Below are 13817 nucleotides of genomic sequence, written 5' to 3'. Positions count from 1 at the left end.
TAAACTGTGTGTACTAACTGGGTGTGTGAAAAATTGGGATTGTACAATTCCAGCCCCACCTCCTTTACTGTTTATAGGCCTTTGTGTGTGTGAATTGGAGACCACTGTGTGAAAGTGCTGCAGGGGAGGGAATGTCAAATTGTGCAGGACATGTTTCTTGTGGTATTGCCAGAGGTTGCTTGAGGTAAAGAGGTCATAGATGGATGTTAATTGTTGCAAATAGAGCGTGCAATCCATAGAGTACATATTAGTGTTTTTGAGGATGATGGGTGATAAGTGATGTTTATGAGGATAGTTGGATTTATATATTGTTGTAAATCAGCTGCTTGTGAGTGTTGTATGTGAGGCCTGAATTTTTTGATAAGTCCCCAGCTAATAGAAGCAGGAGAGAAAGATAAATTTTGTTGTAGTTGGTTTGCGAAAGTTTTTTTTATGGTGACAGCCTAAGGATGTCATAGTCAATGTATAAAGAGAAGTAAAAAGCGCATGAGTGTTAATAATAGAAGAGTGGCTTATTGAGGCCACAATGTACACAGAGGGGTGATATGCAGGGAGAGTTCAGGATGTTATAGCCTTAGAGAAGATACCATGGAATGATATGAAAAATTTACCAATCATCTCCATTACTCAGATAATTTGTCATTTACATGCATTCTTGTGAGCATAATTTATATTGCTATTTTAATAAATTGGTTTATTAATGTTAATGCATCAGTGAGTCATCTTACATTCTATTGGTTGTTTAGAAACATTAGGAAATTGTAAGCATTGTCCCCTTAAATGTATTAAAAATGCTCTACACGAATAGATAAGCTTTATGATCAAGGTATGTGTGATTTTACTTGCTTTATATTTGTGTGGCTACAGGATGGGGTACTAATAGCGCTTCCTTGCTTAGGCTTTGCCATAATATCCCTTTAAACCGGGACACCTATGAATTACACAGGTTCTCTGGAGGCATTTCACCTGGTTTAATCAGCTAGAGAACCTGTGTAACTAATAGGGCGGTATTCAAATGCTATATCACGCCCAATCTCCTTTCTAAAGTGATCCCCGTTATCGCGCATATTGCGCCCATAGTAATCAGACTTAGCTGCGTAAAGGGTTGGGCGCCTTCACTACCGCAGGGGTATCGAGCTGAAATGATTATACCACCCCCGTCAGCAGAAACAGAATGGGTGTGGAAGGGGGTGAAAAGAATTGAATACCGCCCATAGTGTTTCAATTTAAAGGGATAGTATGGCAAGTCTACCCTTGCTTTTGTTTTAGGTTATATATATAAATAACTCATCATTACTAAAAGTAAATTGTATATAAGAAGAGTAAGAAAGCAGAATACAAGGACACATATGTGTAAGATGTATGAGCAGTGGAACAATGCTTCTATTGGCATCCAAACCATAAAGGGCCCTACACACTGGCCGATTTTTTGAAAGATATGAACGATCTCGTTCATAAATGAACGAGAACTCGTTCATATCTTTCAGTGTGGAGACTCCTGCGATTAACGATGCGCGGCCCCGCGCTCGTTCATCGCTGGTCTCCCGTCGGCTGTGCATGCAGGCCAATATGGACGATCTCGTCCATATTTGCCTGCACTTCAATGCAGCCGCGTGACGGGGGGAGTGAAGAAACTTCACTCCCCCCGTCACTGCCCCCCCGCCGCCGGGTCGCTCGTTGGCCGTATCCGCCGTCGGGCAGCTCGGCGGCGGGTCGGCCAGTGAGTAGGGCCCTTAACTCCCAACATGACCATCTCCTGGAAGGACAGAATGCTCTGATTCTGGACTTTTCTCTTAATGTATGATTGCCGGCAACTGTTTTAAACAAGTTAATGGATAAGAAATGTGTTTCAGTACAGGTGATAGCAATCATAAATTAAGAGGGAAGTTCAGGAGCAGAGCATTCTGTCCCTCCTGGAAAGGGTCATTTTGGGATGTATGTCCAAATTGTGATGAAAAAATGATGAACAAAGTGTCTCACACATGTCTACTGAAAAGAAAGTAATTTAAAGTTTGTGTGTTAAAAGTTTTATCTATAGCAGTGCCTCTAAAATCCAGTCCTCTGGACACACTAGCAGTGCATGTTTTCCCGGTCTCCTCACGGAATCACAAGTGAAATAATTAGCTCCACCTATAGATCTTTTAAAATGTGTCAGTCAATAATGACTACACCTGTGCGCCTGCAAAGAGCTATGGAAAACGGGCACTGTTTGTGTATCCCGAGTACTGGATTTGAGAAGCACTGGAGTCAAGTAAAGTGTAGGTCACCAAAAATAAATGTGGACAAATAAACTCTGAAAAAGCATATAAAATGACCATAAAGTTGCCAGGAAATAGTGAGCACAGATAATCTGTCTAGAAATTAAACAGCAAGGTTGGGCAGTAATTATGAACAAAGCAAGGCCACTCATGCCACTATAGTTCTGTGTGACACTGACTCAGCTAACAACTCGGATAATTCTCCATCAATAAATGACCTATATTTGCCTTATTTCTTTTGTAAGCAGTGTGCGTAATGTTCCCTCCCAACAATATTACATTATTATATTAAATCCAATTTTCAAAGGTTATTTTCCTGCCTGTCCCTCTAATTTCTCAGAGTCTCTCAAGAGACATAGTATTAAAACTATTTAGGAATATTTTTGATTGAATGGTAGTGGCTTCCTATTGTTACAAATGATTACCATGGTAACAAAACAAATGACATTGAAATACCAAATTTCTAAAACCTTTTTTAATGGTTTTATAAAAAATAAATTGGGATCTGAGTCACATTTGTGAGGTTTTGCAAAATCATTTATCTTAAATATGACTCCATGAGGTTTAATAAAAGGAGTTATTATCTGTGGGTGTAGTATGTGATGCCGGCGGTCGGGCTCCCAGCGGCCAGCATACCGGCACCGGAATCCCGACTGCCGACATACCGACAGCTGGGTGAGCGCAAATGAGCCCCTTGTGGGCTCGCTGCGCTCACCACGCTGCGGGCACGGTGGCACGCTACGCGTGCCACGCTATCTATTCTCTCTCCAGAGGGGTCGTGGACCCCCAAGAGGGAGAAAAGATGTCGGTATGCCAGCGGTCGGGATTCCGGCGCCGGTATGGTGGTCGTCGCCGGCCGCCGGCAACCTGAAGACCACCCATTATCTGCATTTGTATTTTGACAGTAGTCAGCTGTAATGGCACTCCATGTGCTGCAAAATCCAATTCAAACCCCCCACTCTCATTTATACTCCTTTCTGCCTCCTCCCAATGGGCGGGATATAGCAACCCCAAACGTAGTCAGACCTCAAAAACAGCAGTTTTCGGAGGTTTGACGCATTCTCTATATGAGCTAAAGTGGTCCACAGCGGATATCGGAGATCTGTTCTGCAGCCCACAACCACTGCAATCCCTATAGAATTCTATGGGGCTGCAAAACGCCGGTACGCATCAAGCTCCAGAAAGTAAAACTTTCTGATGCATGTTCCCGATAAGAAATTACATCTATAGTTGGTGTTGCCTATAGAAGCAGAGGCAGAACTCTGGGAGGCAACGGAGTCATCTGCCGCCGGGCTCCTGCTCTGAAGGGGGGCTCTTGTCCTCCCATTCTGTAACACCATTGAAGTAAGTTAATTGATGGCTGCCGCTATCTTTTCACTATATGAAGTTACTTCTCTGGCAATTACACCTAACTTCATATAGTTACAATTCTCATGCTTTCTGTACTGGAGCAAATAGCTCCATCAGTAAAGTGTCTGCTGTCAGTGGGTTCTAATCCTGGGTATGACTGCTAAGAAATGTGTGATTTAAAATAAAAGACAATGAAATGTATATATACAGTATATAAAAAAAATTCAGAACACTCCATACACACACACACACACACACACACACACACACACACACACACACACACACACACACACACACACACACACACACGCACACATACATATATGCACACATACATACATATATTTATCTAAATATAAAGATGGGGGGGGGGGGGGCAACTGGTATGAACTTGCCTCCGGGCAACTGTGACGAACATATGCCACTGTATAGAAGCCTACGCGCTTTTCACTGCAGAATCCCCTTGAGATCAGTCTGATGGCCAAGGACAGCTCTTACTGGAAGAGCAGTGCTTTTTCGGTTTTAATCGCAATTGTAAATGCATACAGTGTTAAGAAATGCTGCTCTGCATGTAGTAAGTAGCGGGATGTGTAACATTCCAAATGCGATGCTTGATACATTCCACCCAATGACTGGTACTACAACCCTACAGTACATCTCAGTCCTGCCTCTAAGACTTCCTCTATACAGCTTTCAATTTATGAAATACTCTTTCGCATTTAATCAAACTCTTCACTAGCCTCCTCAATAACCTACCTGTACATCAAGCCTACCAGTATTCAGACCTTGCTAGTCCAGCCTCACCATGACAACCAGGGACAGATCCAGAAGAAAATGACAAGAGGGACCAGTAGTGTAAGTTTGTCCAAGCTGCCCAGAGGCAAGATAAATATTGTATTGTAATATAGGGGGTAATTCCAAGTTGATCGCAGCAGGAATCTTGTTAGCAGTTGGGCAAAACCATGTGCACTGCAGGGGAGGCAGATATAACATGTGCAGAGAGAGTTAGATTTGGGTGGGTTATTTTGTTTCTGTGCAGGGTAAATACTGGCTGCTTTATTTTTACACTGCAAATTAGATTACAGATTGAACACACCACACCCAAATCTAACTCTCTGCACATGTTATATCTGCCTCCCCTGCAGTGCACATGGGCCCTCATTCCGAGTTGTTCGCTCGGTATTTTTCATCGCATCGCAGTGAAAATCCGCTTAGTACGCATGCGCAATGTTCGCACTGCGACTGCGCCAAGTAACTTTACTATGAAGAAAGTATTTTTACTCACGGCTTTTTCTTCGCTCCGGCGATCGTAATGTGATTGACAGGAAATGGGTGTTATTGGGCGGAAACACGGCGTTTCAGGGGCGTGTGGCTGAAAACGCTACCGTTTCCGGAAAAAACGCAGGAGTGGCCGGAGAAACGGTGGGAGTGCCTGGCCAAACGCTGGGTGTGTTTGTGACGTCAACCAGGAACGACAAGCACTGAAATGATCGCACAGGCAGAGTAAGTCTGGAGCTACTCTGAAACTGCTAAGTAGTTAGTAATCGCAATATTGCGAATACATCGGTCGCAATTTTAAGAAGCTAAGATTCACTCCCAGTAGGCGTAGGCTTAGCGTGTGTAACTCTGCTAAATTCGCCTTGCGACCGATCAACTCGGAATGAGGGCCTTGGTTTTGCCCAACTGCTAACAAAATTCCTGCTGCGATCAACTTGGAATTACCCCAATAGTTGTAATTGTCAGAAAAGTAACTTCATTTCATTTACTTCATAACTTCAAGAATTTTCATGCTCCCTATACAGGAGCAAATAGCTCCATCAGTAAGGTGTCTGCTTCCAGTGTAATAGGTGGGTTCTAATCCTGGGTGTGACACTTGTAAAATATGTATCTATAATAAAGAGGGTGTGACTTGTAAAGTGCAGGGGTTAGTGGAGGAGTCGGCCACCGAAGATATAGCGGCAGATGTCAATTAACTTACTGAATGGTGTTGCTGAACACACAGAATGGGAGGAGAGGTGCCCCCCTTCAGAGCAGGAGCCCAGCGGCAGCTGACTCCGTTGCCTCCTACAGTTACGCCTCTGGGAGGGACACTACGCAATGGGAAGTTGGATAGTGGTGTTTGAAATATATTTGTGCATTTAATGTGCCCAGAAAAGGGGTGTGGTCTTGCTGCAAGGGTCATAGCCTCACAGGATATGCCGTCTCTGTGAGTCACACCCCTTATTTTCATTATGCTACGGGCATGGTATACATACAATAATCAAAGCCTACCCTTACCTGCTTGTAACACTATGGGTATTGTCACCTAGTGACAGCATCCTCCTGGTGACTGTTCCAAGTGACGGTGGTCGACTGACTCCTCTCTGCAGTCTGTGTGCCTTGCCTGAAGCTAGTCCAAGGTTTATATGTGCTCTAGGCAAAACTTTAGCCTATCAATGCCATCTCATCGCTTGTACCCCAACTCCACTGTGCTGTTTACTCCCCATCATCTGTACTCAGCTCCTCTATGCCACTTCCCCACACCATCACCTATGTCCTAGCTCCTCTGTGCCACTTGCCCCCATCACATCAGCTGTACCCCAACTCCATTGTGCCAATTACCCCCCCATCATCTGTACCCAGCTCCTCTGTGCCACTACCTCCCATCCCATCACCTATGTCCTGGCTCCTCTGTGTCACTTCCCCCATCCCCTCACCTGTATCCCAACTCTTCTGTGCCACTTCCCCTCATCCCGAGTGCTCTGTATCTACTTGTTAAACTTTATTACATACACACACACACACACACACACACACACACACACACACACATACACACACACACACACACACACACACACACACACACACACACACACACACACGCACACACGCACACACACATAACTTTACACCACCCACGAATAACTTCACTATACAAAAATACAACATTAGTATACAATCCCATAATGGTACTACACACCCAACCCACATAATATTACTACAATGCAGATAACACTAATAAACAACCACAGATTCTTACCTTTGCTTGAAGGAGCTTCTGTAATCTCCTCACAGTCATGGGCCACAGAGATGCAGGAAAGGATAGGCATAGGCAGTCACAACCGAAAAAGCAGGAAGGGCCAAGCCTTGGGAGGGACAGGAGATGGGACTTATAGACATGAGCACATTGGTGGCTGTTCCCCCCTTGTCACAGCTGCCCCCCTCCTTCAATGTACTCTTCCCCCTTCAAAGCCCACCTCCTCTTTAATGCACCATAGACACCCCCTGACCCTTTCAATGTCCACCCCATAGCAATCTCCCCCCCCCCCCCCCAACTACTTCAATGTCCAGACCACGGCACGGCTTCTACTGGCCCATTCAATGTCCACACCACAGCACCCCTAGAGCCTGCCGGCTCTATCGATCCTGACGGAGAAAGAACAGAGGGATAGATGTATGATCCTCCATTATGGGGGAGAAGCGGTATCAGCGCACCTTGTGTGCACTAATGCCGCTTCTTCCGCATTTATATGTATAGTCACTCTTGGCAACACTGCTTCCCAGGACCGTAGCCTAGTCACCGCTCCGGAGCATATCTCCATTCAACAACACAATAATTCACACTGAGCGATCCCCAGCGCTGTTCAAGTATAGAGTGTATTGGTTCTCTTAGATCTTGTTTGTGGGATGAGTGTTCCTCCCAAGAGACAGGAAACAAACAGAGTATTCAATTAAACCACTGTATATCAGTCCACACCAAACATACTAGGACCAATTCTTGAACTCACCAAATATCAGTGAGTACCGTTCACATAAAGATTTCTTGTAGATTTCATCCGACCAACATTGTCATATTGTGTTCCACCATAAACAGTGTAGAAGCCGCTTGGGTACTAACTTACCTGGGAACAGGTATTAGCAGTGTTCCTCAAAAGGAATCTTTGCACCTCCGGTTAGGCTTTTTCAACCAAACGACTCCTCATATAAGAACCACAAAGATTATGTATTTCTCCTTAAAAATTGGATATTTTTAATTTTTATTAATAGTCCCAATGATAACAGGAATTGGAACATAAAATTATGTTCCAAGTCACAAAATGTAATTCTCAATATAAAAACATAAAAAAAAGTTTGTTCAAATTATTAAATACTCATAATGGACCTCAATTGTAAAGATGGACCCAGCAAATTAACAAACACTGGGGGTAATTCTGAGTTGATCGCAGCAGCAAGTTTGTTAGCAATTGGGCAAAACCATGGGGGTCATTCCGAGTTGTTCGCTCGTTGCCGATTTTCGCTATATTGCGATTAGTCGCTTACTGCGCATGCGCAAGGTTCGCAGAGCGCATGCGCTTAGTTATTTTACACAAAAGTTAGGCATTTTACTCACGGCATAACGAAGCTTTTTCATCGTTCTGGTGATCGTACTGTGATTGACAGGAAGTGGGTGTTTCTGGGCGGAAACTGGCTGTTTTCTGGGTGTGTGCGAAAAAACGCTGGCGTTTCTGGGAAAAACGCGGGAGTGTCTGAAGAAACGGGGGAGTGTCTGGGCGAACACTGGGTGTGTTTGTGACGTCAAACCAGGAACGAAACTGACTGAACTGATCGCAATGGCTGAGTAAGTCTCGAGCTACTCAGAAACTGCAAAGAATTTTCTATTCGCAATTCTGCTAATCTTTCGTTCGCAATTCTGCTATGCTAAGATACACTCCCAGAGGGTGGCGGCTTAGCGTGTGCAATGCTGCTAAAAGCAGCTAGCGAGCGAACAACTCGGAATGAGGGCCCATGTGCACTGCAGGTGTGGCAGATATAACATGTGCAGAGAGAGTTAGATTTGGGTGGGTTATATTGTTTCTGTGCAGGGTAAATACTGGCTGCTTTATTTTTACACTGCAATTTAGATTTCAGTTTGAATACACCCCACCCAAATCTAACTCTCTCTGCACATGTTATATCTGCCCGTCCTGCAGTGCACATGGTTTTGCCCAATTGCTAACAAAATTACTGCTGCGATCAACTCAGAATTAGGCCCACTATCTCACCCGTACTGAATAGGATTTAGATAATTCATGAGATGGAAAAAAGTCCTATAGGTCAACGAGAGTCCAGACCACCAACGCATTTCTGGCCTCTGGGGTCCTCTGGGGTGTTCTACCAGCAAGAGCAGAACATATTTTCTCTCCCCTTTAAAATGTAAGCTCTCACAAGCAGGGCCCTCAACACTCATTTGCTTATCCTTCTCTTACTTAAACCATCCTTGACGGTACCTAATCCCATGGTTTTCTGCCACTCTGATAATTATGTCAGTGTTATTTACCCTGTACTTGTCCTATATTATCTTCAACAGTAAGTCACTATTGTCCCATTTTGATTTTTCATTTACGTACTCTGTAATTGGGCACTGCGGATCCCTTGTGGTGCAATATAAATAAAGAATAATAATAATAATAATAATAATAATAATAATAATATTTCTCTTACAACCTAGAGGATGCTGGGGACTCCGTAAGGACCATGGGGTATAGACGGGCTCCGCAGGAGACATGGGCACTTTAAGACTTTAAATGGGCGTGAACTGGCTCCTCCCTCTATGCCCCTCCTCCAGACTCCAGTTAGACCCTGTGCCCAGAGGAGACTGGTCACACACTAGGGGAGCTCTACTGAGTTTCTCTAGAAAATAGACTTTGTTAGATTTTTTTTTTTTTTTTTTTCAGGTAGCACTGCTGGCAACAGGCTTTCTGCTTCGTGGGACTGAGGGGAGAGAAGCAGACCCACTTTCCTAGACTGATGGGCTTTGCGTCTTAGGCTACTCCAGAGGGTCTGAACACTGGTGTCGTCTAGCTGTTCGTTCCCGGAGCCACGCTGCCATCCTCCTCACAGAGCCGGAAGATAGAAGCCGGGTGAGTATAGGAAGCAAGAAGACTTCAGAGGCGGCAGAAGACGTCAGATCTTCATGAGGTACCGTGCAGCGGTCGCGCTGTGCGCCATTGTTCCCACACACACACAAGGCACTACAAGGGTGCAGGGCGCAGGGGGGGCGCCCTGGGCAGCAAAATTTACCTCAGATACTAGACTGGCATAGTATATACACTGCATAGGCAGGGTATACAAACCCCTGCCAGTATAAATAATAGCAGGACCAAAGCCCGCCATCAAGGGGGCGGGGCATCTTCCCTCAGCTCTAACCAGCGCCATTTTCTCCACAGCTTGCTGCAGAGACACTGCTCCCGGACCCTGCCCTGCTATACACAAGTAATAGGGTGCAAGACGAGGGGGGGCACAATAATTTGGTGCTGATTTGATATATATTTATATATAAAAGCGCTTACAGGTCTGAGGTATTGTTAATATTTCAGACTGTGGCGGCGCTGGGTGTGAGCTGGCAAATTCCCTCTCTGTCTCTCCAAAGGACCTCATTGTGGGTCTGTCCTCTATAATTCAGTGTGTTTGGGGGAGATGAGCGCCGGAAATTTTTCGGGTTTTGTGTTTTGGTTTTGGGTTCGGTTCCGCGGCCGTGTTTTGGGTTCGACCGCGTTTTGGCAAAACCTCACCGAATTTTTTTTGTCGGATTCGGGTGTGTTTTGGATTCGGGTGTTTTTTTCAAAAAACCCTAAAAAACAGCTTAAATCATAGAATTTGGGGGTCATTTTGATCCCAAAGTATTATTAACCTCAAAAACCATAATTTCCACTCATTTTCAGTCTATTCTGAATACCTCACACCTCACAATATTATTTTTAGTCCTAAAATTTGCACCGAGGTCGCTGTGTGAGTAAGATAAGCGACCCTAGTGGCCGACACAAACACCGGGCCCATCTAGGAGTGGCACTGCAGTGTCACGCAGGATGTCCCTTCCAAAAAACCCTCCCCAAACAGCACATGACGCAAAGAAAAAAAGAGGCGCAATGAGGTAGCTGACTGTGTGAGTAAGATAAGCGACCCTAGTGGCCGACACAAACACCGGGCCCATCTAGGAGTGGCACTGCAGTGTCACGCAGGATGTCCCTTCCAAAAAACCCTCCCCAAACAGCACATGACGCAAAGAAAAAAAGAGGCGCAATGAGGTAGCTGACTGTGTGAGTAAGATAAGCGACCCTAGTGGCCGACACAAACACCGGGCCCATCTAGGAGTGGCACTGCAGTGTCACGCAGGATGGCCCTTCCAAAAAACCCTCCCCAAACAGCACATGACGCAAAGAAAAAAAGAGGCGCAATGAGGTAGCTGACTGTGTGAGTAAGATAAGCGACCCTAGTGGCCGACACAAACACCGGGCCCATCTAGAAGTGGCACTGCAGTGTCACGCAGGATGGCCCTTCCAAAAAACCCTCCCCAAACAGCACATGACGCAAAGAAAAAAAGAGGCGCAATGAGGTAGCTGACTGTGTGAGTAAGATAAGCGACCCTAGTGGCCGACACAAACACCGGGCCCATCTAGGAGTGGCACTGCAGTGTCACGCAGGATGTCCCTTCCAAAAAACCCTCCCCAAACAGCACATGACGCAAAGAAAAAAAGAGGCGCAATGAGGTAGCTGACTGTGTGAGTAAGATAAGCGACCCTAGTGGCCGACACAAACACCGGGCCCATCTAGGAGTGTCACTGCAGTGTCACGCAGGATGGCCCTTCCAAAAAACCCTCCCCAAACAGCACATGACGCAAAGAAAAAAAGAGGCGCAATGAGGTAGCTGACTGTGTGAGTAAGATAAGCGACCCTAGTGGCCGACACAAACACCGGGCCCATCTAGGAGTGGCACTGCAGTGTCACGCAGGATGGCCCTTCCAAAAAACCCTCCCCAAACAGCACATGACGCAAAGAAAAAAAGAGGCGCAATGAGGTAGCTGACTGTGTGAGTAAGATAAGCGACCCTAGTGGCCGACACAAACACCGGGCCCATCTAGGAGTGGCACTGCAGTGTCACGCAGGATGGCCCTTCCAAAAAACCCTCCCCAAACAGCACATGACGCAAAGAAAAATAAAAGAAAAAAGAGGTGCAAGATGGAATTGTCCTTGGGCCCTCCCACCCACCCTTATGTTGTATAAACAGGACATGCACACTTTAACCAACCCATCATTTCAGTGACAGGGTCTGCCACACGACTGTGACTGATATGACGGGTTGGTTTGGACCCCCCCCAAAAAAGAAGCAATTAATCTCTCCTTGCACAAACTGGCTCTACAGAGGCAAGATGTCCACCTCATCATCATCCTCCGATATATCACCGTGTACATCCCCCTCCTCACAGATTATCAATTCGTCCCCACTGGAATCCACCATCTCAGCTCCCTGTGTACTTTGTGGAGGCAATTGCTGCTGGTCAATGTCTCCGCGGAGGAATTGATTATAATTCATTTTAATGAACATCATCTTCTCCACATTTTCTGGATGTAACCTCGTACGCCGATTGCTGACAAGGTGAGCGGCGGCACTAAACACTCTTTCGGAGTACACACTTGTGGGAGGGCAACTTAGGTAGAATAAAGCCAGTTTGTGCAAGGGCCTCCAAATTGCCTCTTTTTCCTGCCAGTATAAGTACGGACTGTGTGACATGCCTACTTGGATGCGGTCACTCATATAATCCTCCACCATTCTTTCAATGTTGAGAGAATCATATGTAGTGACAGTAGACGACATGTCCGTAATCGTTGTCAGGTCCTTCAGTCCGGACCAGATGTCAGCATCAGCAGTCGCTCCAGACTGCCCTGCATCACCGCCAGCGGGTGGGCTCGGAATTCTGAGCCTTTTCCTCGCACCCCCAGTTGCGGGAGAATGTGAAGGAGGAGATGTTGACAGGTCGCGTTCCGCTTGACTTGACAATTTTCTCACCAGCAGGTCTTTCAACCCCAGCAGACTTGTGTCTGCCGGAAAGAGAGATCCAAGGTAGGTTTTAAATCTAGGATCGAGCACGGTGGCCAAAATGTAGTGCTCTGATTTCAACAGATTGACCACCCGTGAATCCTTGTTAAGCGAATTAAGGGCTCCATCCACAAGTCCCACATGCCTAGCGGAATCGCTCCGTGTTAGCTCCTCCTTCAATGTCTCCAGCTTCTTCTGCAAAAGCCTGATGAGGGGAATGACCTGACTCAGGCTGGCAGTGTCTGAACTGACTTCACGTGTGGCAAGTTCAAAGGGCATCAGAACCTTGCACAACGTTGAAATCATTCTCCACTGCACTTGAGACAGGTGCATTCCACCTCCTATATCGTGCTCAATTGTATAGGCTTGAATGGCCTTTTGCTGCTCCTCCAACCTCTGAAGCATATAGAGGGTTGAATTCCACCTCGTTACCACTTCTTGCTTCAGATGATGGCAGGGCAGGTTCAGTAGTTTTTGGTGGTGCTCCAGTCTTCTGTACGTGGTGCCTGTACGCCGAAAGTGTCCCGCAATTCTTCTGGCCACCGACAGCATCTCTTGCACGCCCCTGTCGTTTTTTAAAAAATTCTGCACCACCAAATTCAAGGTATGTGCAAAACATGGGACGTGCTGGAATTTGCCCATATTTAATGCACACACAATATTGCTGGCGTTGTCCGATGCCACAAATCCACAGGAGAGTCCAATTGGGGTAAGCCATTCTGCGATGATCTTCCTCAGTTGCCGTAAGAGGTTTTTAGCTGTGTGCGTATTCTGGAAAGCGGTGATACAAAGCGTAGCCTGCCTAGGAAAGAGTTGGCGTTTGCGAGATGCTGCTACTGGTGCCGCCGCTGCTGTTCTTGCGGCGGGAGTCCATACATCTACCCAGTGGGCTGTCACAGTCATATAGTCCTGACCCTGCCCTGCTCCACTTGTCCACATGTCCGTGGTTAAGTGGACATTGGGTACAACTGCATTTTTTAGGACACTGGTGAGTCTTTTTCTGACGTCCGTGTACATTCTCGGTATCGCCTGCCTAGAGAAGTGGAACCTAGATGGTATTTGGTAACGGGGGCACACTGCCTCAATAAATTGTCTAGTTCCCTGTGAACTAACGGCGGATACCGGACGCACGTCTAACACCAACATAGTTGTCAAGGCCTCAGTTATCCGCTTTGCAGCAGGATGACTGCTGTGATATTTCATCTTCCTCGCAAAGGACTGTTGGACAGTCAATTGCTTACTGGAAGTAGTACAAGTGGGCTTACGACTTCCCCTCTGGGATGACCATCGACTCCCAGCAGCAACAACAGCAGCGCCAGCAGCAGTAGGCGTTACACGCAAGGATGCATCGGAGGAATCCCAGGCAGGAG

The sequence above is a fragment of the Pseudophryne corroboree genome, chromosome 1 (genome assembly GCF_028390025.1).
Source record: "Pseudophryne corroboree isolate aPseCor3 chromosome 1, aPseCor3.hap2, whole genome shotgun sequence".
Taxonomy (NCBI): domain Eukaryota; kingdom Metazoa; phylum Chordata; class Amphibia; order Anura; family Myobatrachidae; genus Pseudophryne; species Pseudophryne corroboree.
This window is presented reverse-complemented; position numbering follows the sequence as displayed.